This window comes from Eschscholzia californica, unplaced genomic scaffold (assembly GCF_041429995.1).
Source record: "Eschscholzia californica isolate CP2 unplaced genomic scaffold, dmEscCali1.0.p SCAF_6, whole genome shotgun sequence".
NCBI lineage: Eukaryota > Viridiplantae > Streptophyta > Magnoliopsida > Ranunculales > Papaveraceae > Eschscholzia > Eschscholzia californica.
In genome coordinates this window covers 2,563,513-2,576,200 of record NW_028238483.1, presented here as the reverse complement: position 1 = coordinate 2,576,200, position 12,688 = coordinate 2,563,513, and positions in this window count along the sequence as shown.

Below are 12,688 nucleotides of genomic sequence, written 5' to 3'. Positions count from 1 at the left end.
TGATCCTCTTTAATCTATTCAACTAGATCGAAGGAAATAGCAATAAAGGTAATCTACTATCTTCTTATTACTTAATTACTAGTTTTGCATGATGATCGTGGGGATACTAGTGTTAGACATTAGATGTCGTTATCCGCTATAAACACTAGTATAATGGTATAAATCCATACAGTGGCGTCAGAGCCTCTTGTAATTAACTAGTTTTTGCTAAGAATCGAACTAATTGATATTTGATATGCTTGATAGTTTGAGTTTATTAAGTTTTAAAAGTGTTTTAAAAGGTATTATAAACTCATGATTTGATTACAATGAGTATGATTCAACTAGTTTTCAAATTAAAAATCGAAATTGATGATTGATATTGTTTCAAAACATTGAATTTCATTGATTTTGAATTGGTTTTCAAAATTGTTCTTGAAAAAGTTTCAAAAACCTAGAATTTTGATCCAAAATTGGTTGATTAAAAGAGTTGTTTTTGAGTTTTAGGAAACTCCCAAAAACAAAAAATTGGAATTTAGAAGTATTCTAAAAGGAGTTGTTTTGAGTTTTAGGAAACTCCCAAAACAAAATTTGGAAAATTTAAAAGTTTCTAAAAGTTTTGAAAAATTTTAGAAGTGTTCTAAAAGGATTTCAAAATTTAGAAAGAATTTTAAAAATTGGAAGTTAGAAAATAGAAATTTGCACAAAAAAAAAATTTTGGAAACTAGGGTTTTGGAAATCCTAGTGTCCGACCAGGAAGCTTCCTGGCCGGACAAAAGCTGCTGGACGCGTCCAGGGCAGCTGCTGAGACGCGTCCAGGAGACGCATCCAACAGCTGCAACTAGATTGCTACTGGACGCGTCTAGGACACGTCCAGAGCAGCTGGGACGTGTCTAGCTGGGACGCTTCTTGGAGAAGCGTCTTGGAGACTTGTCCAGGTCGAGTCTAGGACCCGACCACCAGCTGCGGTGGAAGTATTTGGACGCGTCTTGGAGACGCGACCAGAAGCTGCACTGGTAGCTTCCTGGACGCGTCCAGAGCTCTCGACCAGATGCGTCTTGGAGACGCGTATAGGAGGTTCTGGGTGTCTCGGACTAGGTTCGAGACACCTAGTGATGGTCCGGTCCAGCACCAGACGCGTCTGGTACATGGGCTAGCGTCCTGGCTCCGGCCAGGACAAGACCAGGCCTTGATAGGCCTCGGCCTGGACATGCCGGACCTATGGGCCGTGCTATGTCCGGACCTTGTCCGAGCCCTTTTGTGGGCTTGGGCCGGGACTTGTCTAGGACTTGTCCCGGGCTTTTTCGAGGCTTTTCGGACCACGAAAAGGGACCATCATTCGAGTGGGAGTTTTGCCAAATTTTCTTCCGATTCTAACCAAATAATTCCAAAATTAATTCGAGCCATCCAGAAGACCAAAACGGATTTCTCTTTAAATTGATTTATGAATCAAACCAATATTTTTTCCGAAATTGACCCGGGCTTTCAAAACTCGAAATGGAGTTTTTCTTAAAGTTGATTTTAGAAATCATAAAAGATAAAATCGGAACGGACCATTAATCGAATTCTTCGAATTTAGACTTAAAGTCTGTAATGTGACATGTGATGTCGACGAAAGTGTCTCCCAAGATAATCATGCATATATAATTCTTAGCCTTAATATATTATATGAATGCATGTGATGTGAATGCGGGAAGCCAGTATGGCCATAAATTTGTTTCTATATTCTTGTTTTAAGCACGGATGGGTGCATATTTGTAATTAAATTTAATTTCAAGTTTATACGATCTGCGAATCGTTAAAGTCTTGTAATTAGAGTTTAGAGTCTACGAGTCCATTGAAGAAACTCAAGGAAGGAATCCAAAGGCGAGTGGGAGAAATCAATGGAGGTTCAAAGATGGAGATCTAGACGAACCAAAAGGCGAAACAAGAAGCAAACCAAAGGAGATTAGATCTTCTAGGTTAGGGGCCATACTAAGATCCATGTCTGCTTGATTTATTTTCTCGCGCGCATTTACTTACTTATTTACGCTTTATGTCGTGGATGTTAGTTAGGCTAAATAGTTCACTATAACAAACGCCAGACTAGCGTAAAAGTCTCCAAAAATGTAATCTTGAGTAAGCTGTCTAAACTAGTTGGGCCTCATGTTCGTCAAATGATTAGGCTCATGGGCAAGCTGTCTAAACTAGGTTTCCCTTATAGCCAACAGACGGCTACCAACACTATCCTTCACTCCCTCCATAGTGGTTTTAATCAATTTAAGATGAACTACAACATGAATGGATGGGATAAAACGTTGGAGGAACTTCATTCGATGCTTCTAACAGCAGAAAAGGACGTCGCTATAGTGGAGACTAAGAAGGACGTTCTTATGGTACAAAAGGACAAAGGGTTCAAGAAAGGTGGAAAACAGAAGAAGAAAACCGCATCAAAAGGTAAAGGCAAACGAGTTGCCAAACCTAAAGACAAAGGTCCTCCTCCTGACACCAAATGTTTCTACTGTGATGGCAAGGGCCACTGGAAAAGAAACTGCCCTAAGTTCTTGGAGGACAAGAAGAATGGAACAGTGGCTTCCAATTCAGGTATAAACAGTTAACTTATCAAATACTGTAAAATTCCCAGACTTTGGTATATGATACCTAAAATTCCCCTATCATTGTGAATGTACAGGTGCAGCTGGGAACTGAGTATTTGACTAAGGAAGACAAGATCCAAGAGGAAGCAGAAGCCTCGACTGCTAAGGATGCTGAAAGGGATCGAAGTCTACTTTAGGCACTAATCTAGATTAAGCGATTTTCTAGTTTTTAACATCATCTCTGTACTAAGTATTATGGAGAATCAATAAAGAACTTTATTTCTAAATTGAGATGTCATTAAAAGTGCTAAATTAAACAATCTATACCTAAGGATTCTAAACTTGGTTAAACACCTACAAGCTAGGTTCAAATAACCAAAACATGAATCAACTGACAAGAAAGAAAGTCTTGAGTCAGAAATAGAGATTGATCTTCAAACGTGCTTCTAACCTATCCATATTTGGAGTGTCCAAAAGGATTAAGATGAAGAACACGAATCAAACTCTATCCTCTAAAATCCACTAGTCTAGACATAGCTTCCCACAAAACTACCAAAATTCCGTCTAAAGCTAAAATTTGTAAAAAGCGTTACAAAACTAGCTAATATCTGACGCAATTTCTTTTTGAAAGAAATTTGGGCTTCTTCCACAACCAATCAAGAGAACAAAGTGTTTGTTGCTCATGATAGTATTCTTCTAGTAATTAGCACACCTAGTAGTCTGGGAGAAAAGCACTAATTATTACAAGAATAAGTGGGAGAAAAGTACAAGTCGATTTAATTCGATCATGAGAAAAATCATGAAGAGTCATGAAGAACAATCATGGAACTTGTACAAGACGATTAAATTCGACCAAGAGCAACAAACTGCGGCTCCACGATAAAGAAAGGTTAAAGATATGATCTTATAAACCCACCGCACAAAAGCGAATGTCATTCGCAGGAGAACTCTCAAAGCAAGTGAAAGTGTCTCTAAAGGAATATCTCAAAGTAGTTGAGAAAATTTCAAATTGTTGTTCAAAAGCCCTAAAAGGTCAAAAGTAAAATCTCAAAGACTCAGAAAATAAATGTTATTTCTGAAGAGATAAAAGACCTACGCAGAAACGGAAACTGACTCTAGATTTTGGCTAGAAGCCAAAATCATCATGGAATCCATATCTCGTCAAGACATGAAGCTTGATAATTTAAGTCAACGGAAGACCTAAATTGGTTTTCCATAGTAGAAAACTTAGAAGTATGGAAACATTCATGTTTTCCGAAACTAGACAAGAAGAATAAGATTCTTCCAATCAAGTTATGTCCATAGGCATGCTTCAGAAATCCATCGACGGATTAAAACCACGCAAAAGTTAGAATCTTCGATTCAAAGAGGCAATCAAAGAAATTTGATTCCTGAGGAATGAAGAAAAATCTTGAATCACGAGTTTCAAGAAGGTAAGTGGGAGAAACAAACCTTCCGGGTCCGTATGCAGAGTACATACAAAAGATTGAGTACGACATAAGATGTTGTGTAACAGTGAACACACTGACTCAAAAAAAGGACCACACCCAAGGATGAAATGCCATTTTGGGCATCTGAAGATCTATAAGCATATATCAAAAAGATGATAGGATTAGAGAGACTCAGTACGCTGAGATGCTTGAGATCCGAAACAGAAAATCTAAGACTCGGAAAAGTCTAAAAGAATTTCGACCCAAAACTCATGACAAAGAGCGTTGGCAAATCGGAGTTTGAAAAGACACCGATGAGAAAGCACGTATGAGAGAGACGTTTATGTTTGAAAACATAAAGTCAAGTCATGTTGAACATGATGAGCATTTAGACATCCAATTCGGATTGGAAACCCGAATAACTACTGAAACATCCCAGAAGGCTAAAGGATGAAAGTAATACAAATTGTCATCGTAGCAAACTTCCAGACATGGAAGGAAAGTAGGCTTAAAAGTGTTTAAGCCGTAACCGTTGCAAATTGTCATCGTAGCAAACTTCCAGACATAGATAATAAGCAAAGTTTAAAACCGACCACCACGGTAGTCAAACTAAACTGTCACCTAAGACATAGTATGAGATTCATACATAGTCTAAGGCATGAGGTAAATTTGGAATAAACCTCGACAAGTAAAACTGAGTGAGTAAAAAGAGTTTTACGGAAGAGGCTCAGATTTACAACTCTCGTTATCAGAAATAATAGAGTTATTTCACAAGTCGTGTAAATTTGGTTTAGTGTTTAAACGACAGTCCATTGATGATAAAACATTCCGAATAGGTTTGTCAGATACGTGATCTGATGAATGAAACCTTATTAAGTGAACTTGGAATATTTATTATCAAATCCCTAGTCCAGGTCATTGCATGGACAACAATGACTCTTGAAGACTAGTACGGGAGTCGATGGGATAGCGGAGTTTCATGGGCTATAGGAATAGTGTATTCGATTCGACTACGTGGGTGTTTAAAAGGTTTATACACTGGATAACCCTCTAATGAGAAGTACATCACTCTTGATGAACGTCAAATACTTCTCAAAAGACAAGATTGGAGAGATTCCTAAAAACATGAGTGCTCCACTCATCTTATGTAAGGAATGTCTGACTTTGGTTCCGTCAAACACCGCGCCGTAAAAGGAGGTTGTAAAGACAGATACTGGGAAGGACAGGAGAGACATGAAGTTAAGTGGGAGCGCAAGAATGGATTGTGTCATCCTAATCACATTAGGTCAAAAGTGTCTCAAGGCCACTTGATGAGTGACAACTGAAAATGCGTGGCCGCGCTCAAACGGATGTCCTTCGACCAAGATGGGATACTAAATTGACACGGGAATCGAGGCATTGCACTTGTTTTAAGTCCAAGTGGGAGTCTGAAGGAGTTGAAGGAGATGTCCTTCGACCAAGATGGCAATGCGAGCAATATGTCGGCTAGGAAATTGATGAAGAAGATCATCAAGTCCGATTGATTTAGGGGTCGTAGTGTTTAGCTAGAAACCAACTACGATCGTCGAATTACGAAGTAATTCGCAGCTAACTTCGATCGGATCCTACATCGGGTTACACATAAGAATGGGTATTTAATCGGATGATATGACTAGTGGGAGTGTGATATAACATTGGGAATGTCCCATAAACATATCTCACAGGCCTAAATAGAATTTAGGCAAAAGATAGCAAAAAGGCCCGAAATAAGGGTTTTGGGCCTAGACCGATTCGGGTACTTCTAGTACTCGGAGTAGGCTGAATTTTAGAGGGTTAGTTTATGATATAATAAGAATTATATATGCCAATTTTCGTGGTGTTTGGATACCTCCTCCTTAGGGAATTGAGAAAATATCAATAGTTGCTATTTTCGACAATTTCCCTAAATCTTATTCTAAAGGATGTTTTACGAAACCTAAAAGGAGGTGGATTCTTATTAGGGTTCTATATAAACACTCTTAGGGAAGAGAATAAGGTGTGGAATTTCTCTCTAAGCTTTCTTACTCTACCACATCAAGTAGAGAGGAGAAAGTGAGCTAATTCCCAAGCTATCTTCTGGTCAAGCAAGAAGAAGGTCTTCTTAATATCAAACCACCATTGGAGTGCTAGCGAGCTTTCAAGGAGGGAGATTAAATACACTATTCGGTGTCCGAAGTATAGGAGCTACGTTTGAAGCTCTTGGTCTTCTTTAATCTATTCAACTAGCTCGAAGGAAATAACGATTAAGGTAAGCTACTATCTTCTTATTAGTTAATTACTAGTTTTGCATAGGGGTGTACACGAGCTAAGCTCTTAACGAGTTGCTCGAGCTCGACTCAACTATTGCTCGTGCTCGACTCGAATATTAACGAGCCCGAGCTTAACACGAGCTCAAAATCAAGCTCGTTTACATAAACGAGACGAGCTTGAACATTCTTTAGTGTATCACGAGCTACTCGTGAACAGCTCGTTTAACATACTCTTATAATAGTACAGTACATAATTACGTATTAGTATTTGAAACTTGTACATGAAATATCAACCATTAAAAAATTATCGGAATATGAATCATTAATTATTATTATTGTATGTGACAAATGATCATTGAAGTATTTTGATGATTTATAAAGTTTTAATTTGAAGTATTTTGATAAACGAGCTTAAAACAATGCGAGCTCGAGTTCGAGCTCGAGCTCTTTCAAACTTATACGAACCGAGCTTGAACAAGTGGACAATTACTCGAACGAGCTCGAGCTCGACAGTCAAATACACGAACCGAGCTTGAACATCTTACTACTCGGCTCGGCTCGACTCGAGTACACCTTTGCATGATGATCTTGGGAATACTAGTGTTAGACATTAGATGTCGTTATCCGCTATAAACACTAGTATAAGGGTATAAATCCCTACAGTTTGGACCCTATAAGAAGGGGTGAAGTTCACTATTTTACTTACCATATGAAGTTTCAAGAAAGAGATTCTAGGGATTCCTTCACTTGTAATCCGGTATTTTCTTTATCATATTTGATTTTTGCTAAGATTTTGCTTGTGATCATTGTTGTTCTTGAATTGTTCTCAGATTGATATTGAATATCCTTAGTGTTTGATCTTCAGAGTTATTTCTTTTCTTGTTCAAATGTGTTTTCAGAATTGCATGCTTCGAGGTAGTTACTACTATACTTTCTAGGTTAGAAGTGTTTGATCTTTAGAGTTAGTTCCTTTCTTGTCCAAATGTGTTTTCTAATTACATGCTCTGAGTTAGTTACCGCATGCTTGCTAGCTTGGAAGTGTTTGCCGCATTGTAGACTTCGTTGTTGTAGGATTTGAGACCTTGTCCATTTTCCCCCACAAACTTCGCCCTTTACCATGAGTCACGGCCAACACGGTACTTCTTCTATACCGGTTCATGCGCCAGAGCCTTTTGAATTCAGGCAAAGGGTGGTGCACAATTATACATCTTTGCGACACTTAGATCAGAACCCACCTTCGTCTGCTATAGATGAAGGACTGCGAGATATACGCTTTATGTTTAATATTCCTGACGATAGAACTTCGAGTGTCGCAACCTGACGAGCTGGTAGATGCGGATCATGGCGGTTGGACTATGTTTTATGTGTTCCCCTTCTTTATGGGACTTAAACTTTCTGTCCCTCGTTTGGTGCATGAGTTTTTAGATCACTACAAGATAGCTCCTTTCCAACTTATACCCAGTATGTGGAGGCTTCTGCTATGTCTAGAAGTGCTCACGATCTTGCAAAAAGTAGAGCTTTAAGCTCGTGTTGTTATTCTCTATTACTACTTGATGAGCCATGCTTGGGATCATGGTCGTTATACATTTAAAATACAAGTCTTTGATACACTGCTAGTTACTAGTTTGTCGACAACTGAACAAAAATGATGAAGCAGTTATTTTCTCGCTCGCAGTGACCTTGTATTCGGTGAATACGGGTTAGGTCGGATTACTTCTAATTTGTTCGAACACTCTTTGTGGTGAATAGGTTTTCGCTTAACCTCACATTTTCTCTTGTAGATTGTTCATTTAACAACAAGAACATCGCGAAGCACCCTGATTGGATGAAAAAGATCCATCAGTTTCTTAATCATCATGAGCCAGAGAGGAGTTGTGCAAATCTTTTCAAATAATGTGTCATTTCAGATACTCCTCTATGAGATTTTGTACTCGTCGCCTCCTTAACTAGTCATCTTCCTCTTCTTGGAGCGGCTATCGAGATAGGAGAGGCAATTCAGTGTTATCGCGATACATTTGGTGCAACTCCTCTTTTTCCACCCCCTTCGGCGAGTATAGATTCTTTCACATCCTCTCAGATAGTGAGCACGGGCTTCTTTCATCCTTTCTATGCGAATTATCCAGGAAGGATCATAGGAAGAGGTCTTAGGCGGCGGCCAGTTATAGTTCTCTTCCTTTTTCTTCCTCTATCGATCTTACTGCTGAGGAGTCAGTAACTACCTAAGAGTCTATCTATTTAGTGATTCCCTTGACCGGTCCTTCCAATAGGAGTCTCGCGTGGAGGCGTCCCTTTTTTGCTTCTCCCTTTGACAGGTCTACTTTTCTATCTACTGGGGGGACCAGTTACTTTTTCTCGAGGATCGTTAGAAGTTTCTTGCGATTGGGCCTTACGGCGGTGTTGATCACGACGTATCACATCACTACCAGGTATGTATCTATCATTCACATTTCTGCTCTCCCCCTTACACTTTCGTGTTGATCGTTGTTTGTTTCTGCAGCCTTTTATGGCATCACTCTCGGCTCATCGACATTTGGTCGAGAGCGTGGACCGAGTGAAGAAGTCGACAAGGTCGTTCTCCCAGTTGCAGACACTGTGAAAGAGTGAGATGGAGGAACTTCAAGGGAGATACACTGTGAAAGAGGAGATAACGTTGCATATGCGGAGGGCCGAAGGTTTTGAATACGAGGAGGACATGGAGAGGTGGCGGGATCGCCATGAGGAGCTTCAGGCGACTCCCCCCTTTACTAATTAAGGAATAAATAGGAGGTTATAACTCTAGGGTTGCTCCGTATCTTCACCTAACTGTCGTTTATCTTCACCTAACTGTCGGTCACTTAATGAAACATTTATATCTTCTGTTCCAGAATCTCAGGGTTCGCTAACTTGCTAGGACTTATTGACCAATTTTACCTTCTGATAGTTGACATCTTGAAGGGTGAATGTTTTGAACATTTTTACTTTTTTGTGGCTGGGTATGCCGGACATTTTCCAAAAAATTGCCATACTTTTTAATGCGTATGAAAAGCTAGACTCCAAGTTTTCATACCCAGGCGTCTCCTAACTTGTACATGGATACCTTGCTCTGCCCTTGCATTTGCATTAATGCTGGCTACAAATTTTTCACCCATATGATTTAATGCTCAAGGTTAACTTTTAATGTTTGCCTCTTAGTTTTCAATCGTTGGGTTCATAAATTTCTCTTTCAGGGGTTATTAACGATCATTTAGTGTTTTTATATCTCGAGATTGTTCCTTCACCAAACTTTTTTTGTGTATAAATACAATTCAAAGGCGAGATCCTCCCCATACTCAATCTTTCTACTATAGTGTCGTCTTTATCAGTTGACACAGTCCTTCCTCCAATCCCCAATTGTATTCCTATCACTGCCCATTTTCAAGTGTGGTTGCACCCTGATCTTTCCCTGCTTCACTTGGAATCGAACATCGTGCGACGCCTGAGTTATATTACGATTTTACGCTCCCAACACTATACCCAAGAAACGTACTCCTACATATTCCACCATGTCTCAAAAGAAAGCCTCCCAGATTCACAGAGGGTGCTTTATGATGTATGAGGCCGTCTGTCGTCACTCCCTAGAAAGTCATCTCTTCTTAAATGTGGGATTTACATGAAAGAGATATCTGTCACTCTGATTCCTTTTCCTGCCACTTGAAGGATTTTTCTTCTTTTCTTTTCTGTTTTTTTTTCTGCCACTTGAAGGATTTTTCTTCTTTTCTTTTCTGTTTTTTTTTCTGTACTTCTTTATGTGTAACAAAGAAATTACCCCTTTTACTGTCGTTTGCCTTTATCTTGCCAAATTTCTTCGGGATTCATGCAGGACCTTAACCGACCTCATGGTTGCCCCTGTAGTACCTGTGTAATTAACATACTAACTTAAAACGTTAATAAGTTGGTACCATAAAAGACTGTTTCTGAACTATTGGACGGATGCTTTGTGTAATTTTCGTTGATTCCTGTAAGTTATTCGTGCTCGAAGAGACAAGAATTAATTCATTGTTTCAGAGTGCCTGGTTAGGCACGACTTGCTTTGTTTCCTGGCCAAGCAGGTGTCAGTTTGTTGCCTTGTAATAAAACCCGTGAGACCAGGGTCGATCCTCAGGGATAGGGAGGTAATTCGGATATCGAAAGAGTCTCGTCCACCGATCTAGTACTCGAGCAAACAAAGAAAACAAAACAACAAAGTAAAACCTAACTCACTTTCGGAGGAATTTCGGTTGCATTTAGCGTATGCAACAAGCCGTTAAACCCCTAGGTTTCCCCTAAAAGATAAGTGTTGTCTCGTGAGGGTTTCTAGTGAATATACTCAGCAAATTCAAGATCCCAAAGGTGCAAAAAAGTTCAACGTCAATGTAAATAAGATAATGACAACAAATGACACACTCAAGCATGCTAAATAAGTGCATCAAAATCGATAAACACATACAAATGCTAAGAATCTCCTCACTAGTAATCTCATCCGAACATGTAAGTGTTCAATTATAGTGAGCATCATCTGAGTATGCTTTTACAAAACCTCGATTCCTATCTTAGTACATTTTGTCTCGACTTCAGCCTCACGGTCATACTCTCTCAAACTTGAAATCACTCAAAAATAGATAATAACGGTTCACTCTAATGTGTGAGCATGGAATAAAGTGATACTCAACACATACAGAACAAATGAGGATAACAAGTTTTAAAATGAAATGATCTTTAAAGAATGGAAATAACCACTAAAATGGAATGGGGAACCTCACTCACCCTTCTCACCCACTCTACCCTCTAACAATGTTTTCTAAAGGTCAACGGATCCCGAGAATGTCAACGCCTTCAATTAGACGAACGCTCAATCATCTTCTAAACATAGCTTTTTGCTTTGAATACTCTATTTTTTACCACACTTACACAAAATAATGCAAACTCAATTTTTTTTTTTCACTTTTTTTTTTCATTTTGTTTTGTTTTGTCACTTTATTTTTTATACGAAAACAAATACGAACACTAGTATTCTCAACAAATAACTTTTTCTTCTTTCGCACTTTGCTTTCACATTATTTTTTTTATATTTTTCATGTCTTCATTCTCGGTAGTAGTATGAGGAATGAGTGGTGGAGTATCCATCTCCCTAAAGTTGACACCATTATCGGGATTCATAGACTACAAGAGTAAGGTTAATTCGCTATCCTAATGTCAGTCGTAGTGGCTAAGAAAGTTGAGCTCACGAGGTTGAGTAGTTCTTCCTTTATTCTACTCGGAGTTATTGCTAAAGACTACATTCGAAAATAATATAAAGGCTTAGATATCTCATTTGGATTTAAGTCTCCACTAATGACTATTTTAGGTCCCTCAGAAATGTTCGTTCTTCCTTAGGATGCTACTCACGTGATAAGACAACAAACACTATAGGATTAAACATTCATGGAAAAGACCAAAAACATGCATAACATTCACCAAACAATAAACACATGCATCAACACACATAAGCATACCACTAAATTCGTACCAAATCTAGCCAAAAAATTTAAATTTGGTCGAATTTATTGAACCCTCTTGTCTTTTGAAACCCATGGTCATAATGCCAAAAGGCCATACCTCCATCCCCAAACTTAAAACTAACATTGTCCTAAATGTTTTAAGCATACACTCACCAAAAGATAAGAGACATATTCATTTAAAGAGGAGAGTAGAAGGGTAATAGGCGGGGGGGATAAAAGATGATATTACCAAGACTCGTGTATGAACAATTTCTAAGTTATGTCAAGCTCGCCGCCATCCCCAAACTTGGAACAAACCACCCCTCAGAAGTAAAACATGTAAGAAATGCTCCTAAGATCAACAAGAAATGTGATAACGAAGGAAATAAAATCATGACCATATAAAATGACCACTAACGCGGGTAAACACGGTTGCATTAAGCCATGCAATTAACCGTTGATTCTCTTGCTTTCACAAGAGCACGAGTCATGTCTCGTGGAGGGTTTCCAGATATGATATCCACAAACATCAAGACCCCATCTAAGTCGGCCTAACGTTCATATAATAAAAGCCGAAAATTTTGGGGGTCAACCCAAAGAAAGGTATATATCGGTGCTAATCGTCTCACAAAAAGCTCAAACCCATAAAGTACAAGTAAGAAGATAAAAGAAAATAATCCATATCCAAACTTAGTGGATGCACGGTCCACTAAGTAAGCATAAATACTAGGAGTGACGCCTAAAAAGTCATCAAAAGGATCGACATACACGTGAAGGGTCAAGAGGCCAGTCAAAGGCAAAAAGTCATCTGCAAGCTTAGTGGATAAAACATCCACTATATCCATAGACGTTCTCAAGGAAACGTGTGAAATGTTCCAAAAGGGATCAACAACCGAGTTTGAGATCATATGGAAGGTCAAACTAGACTCTAAGGGTAATGTAGTACGCTCGGGGACCAAGTC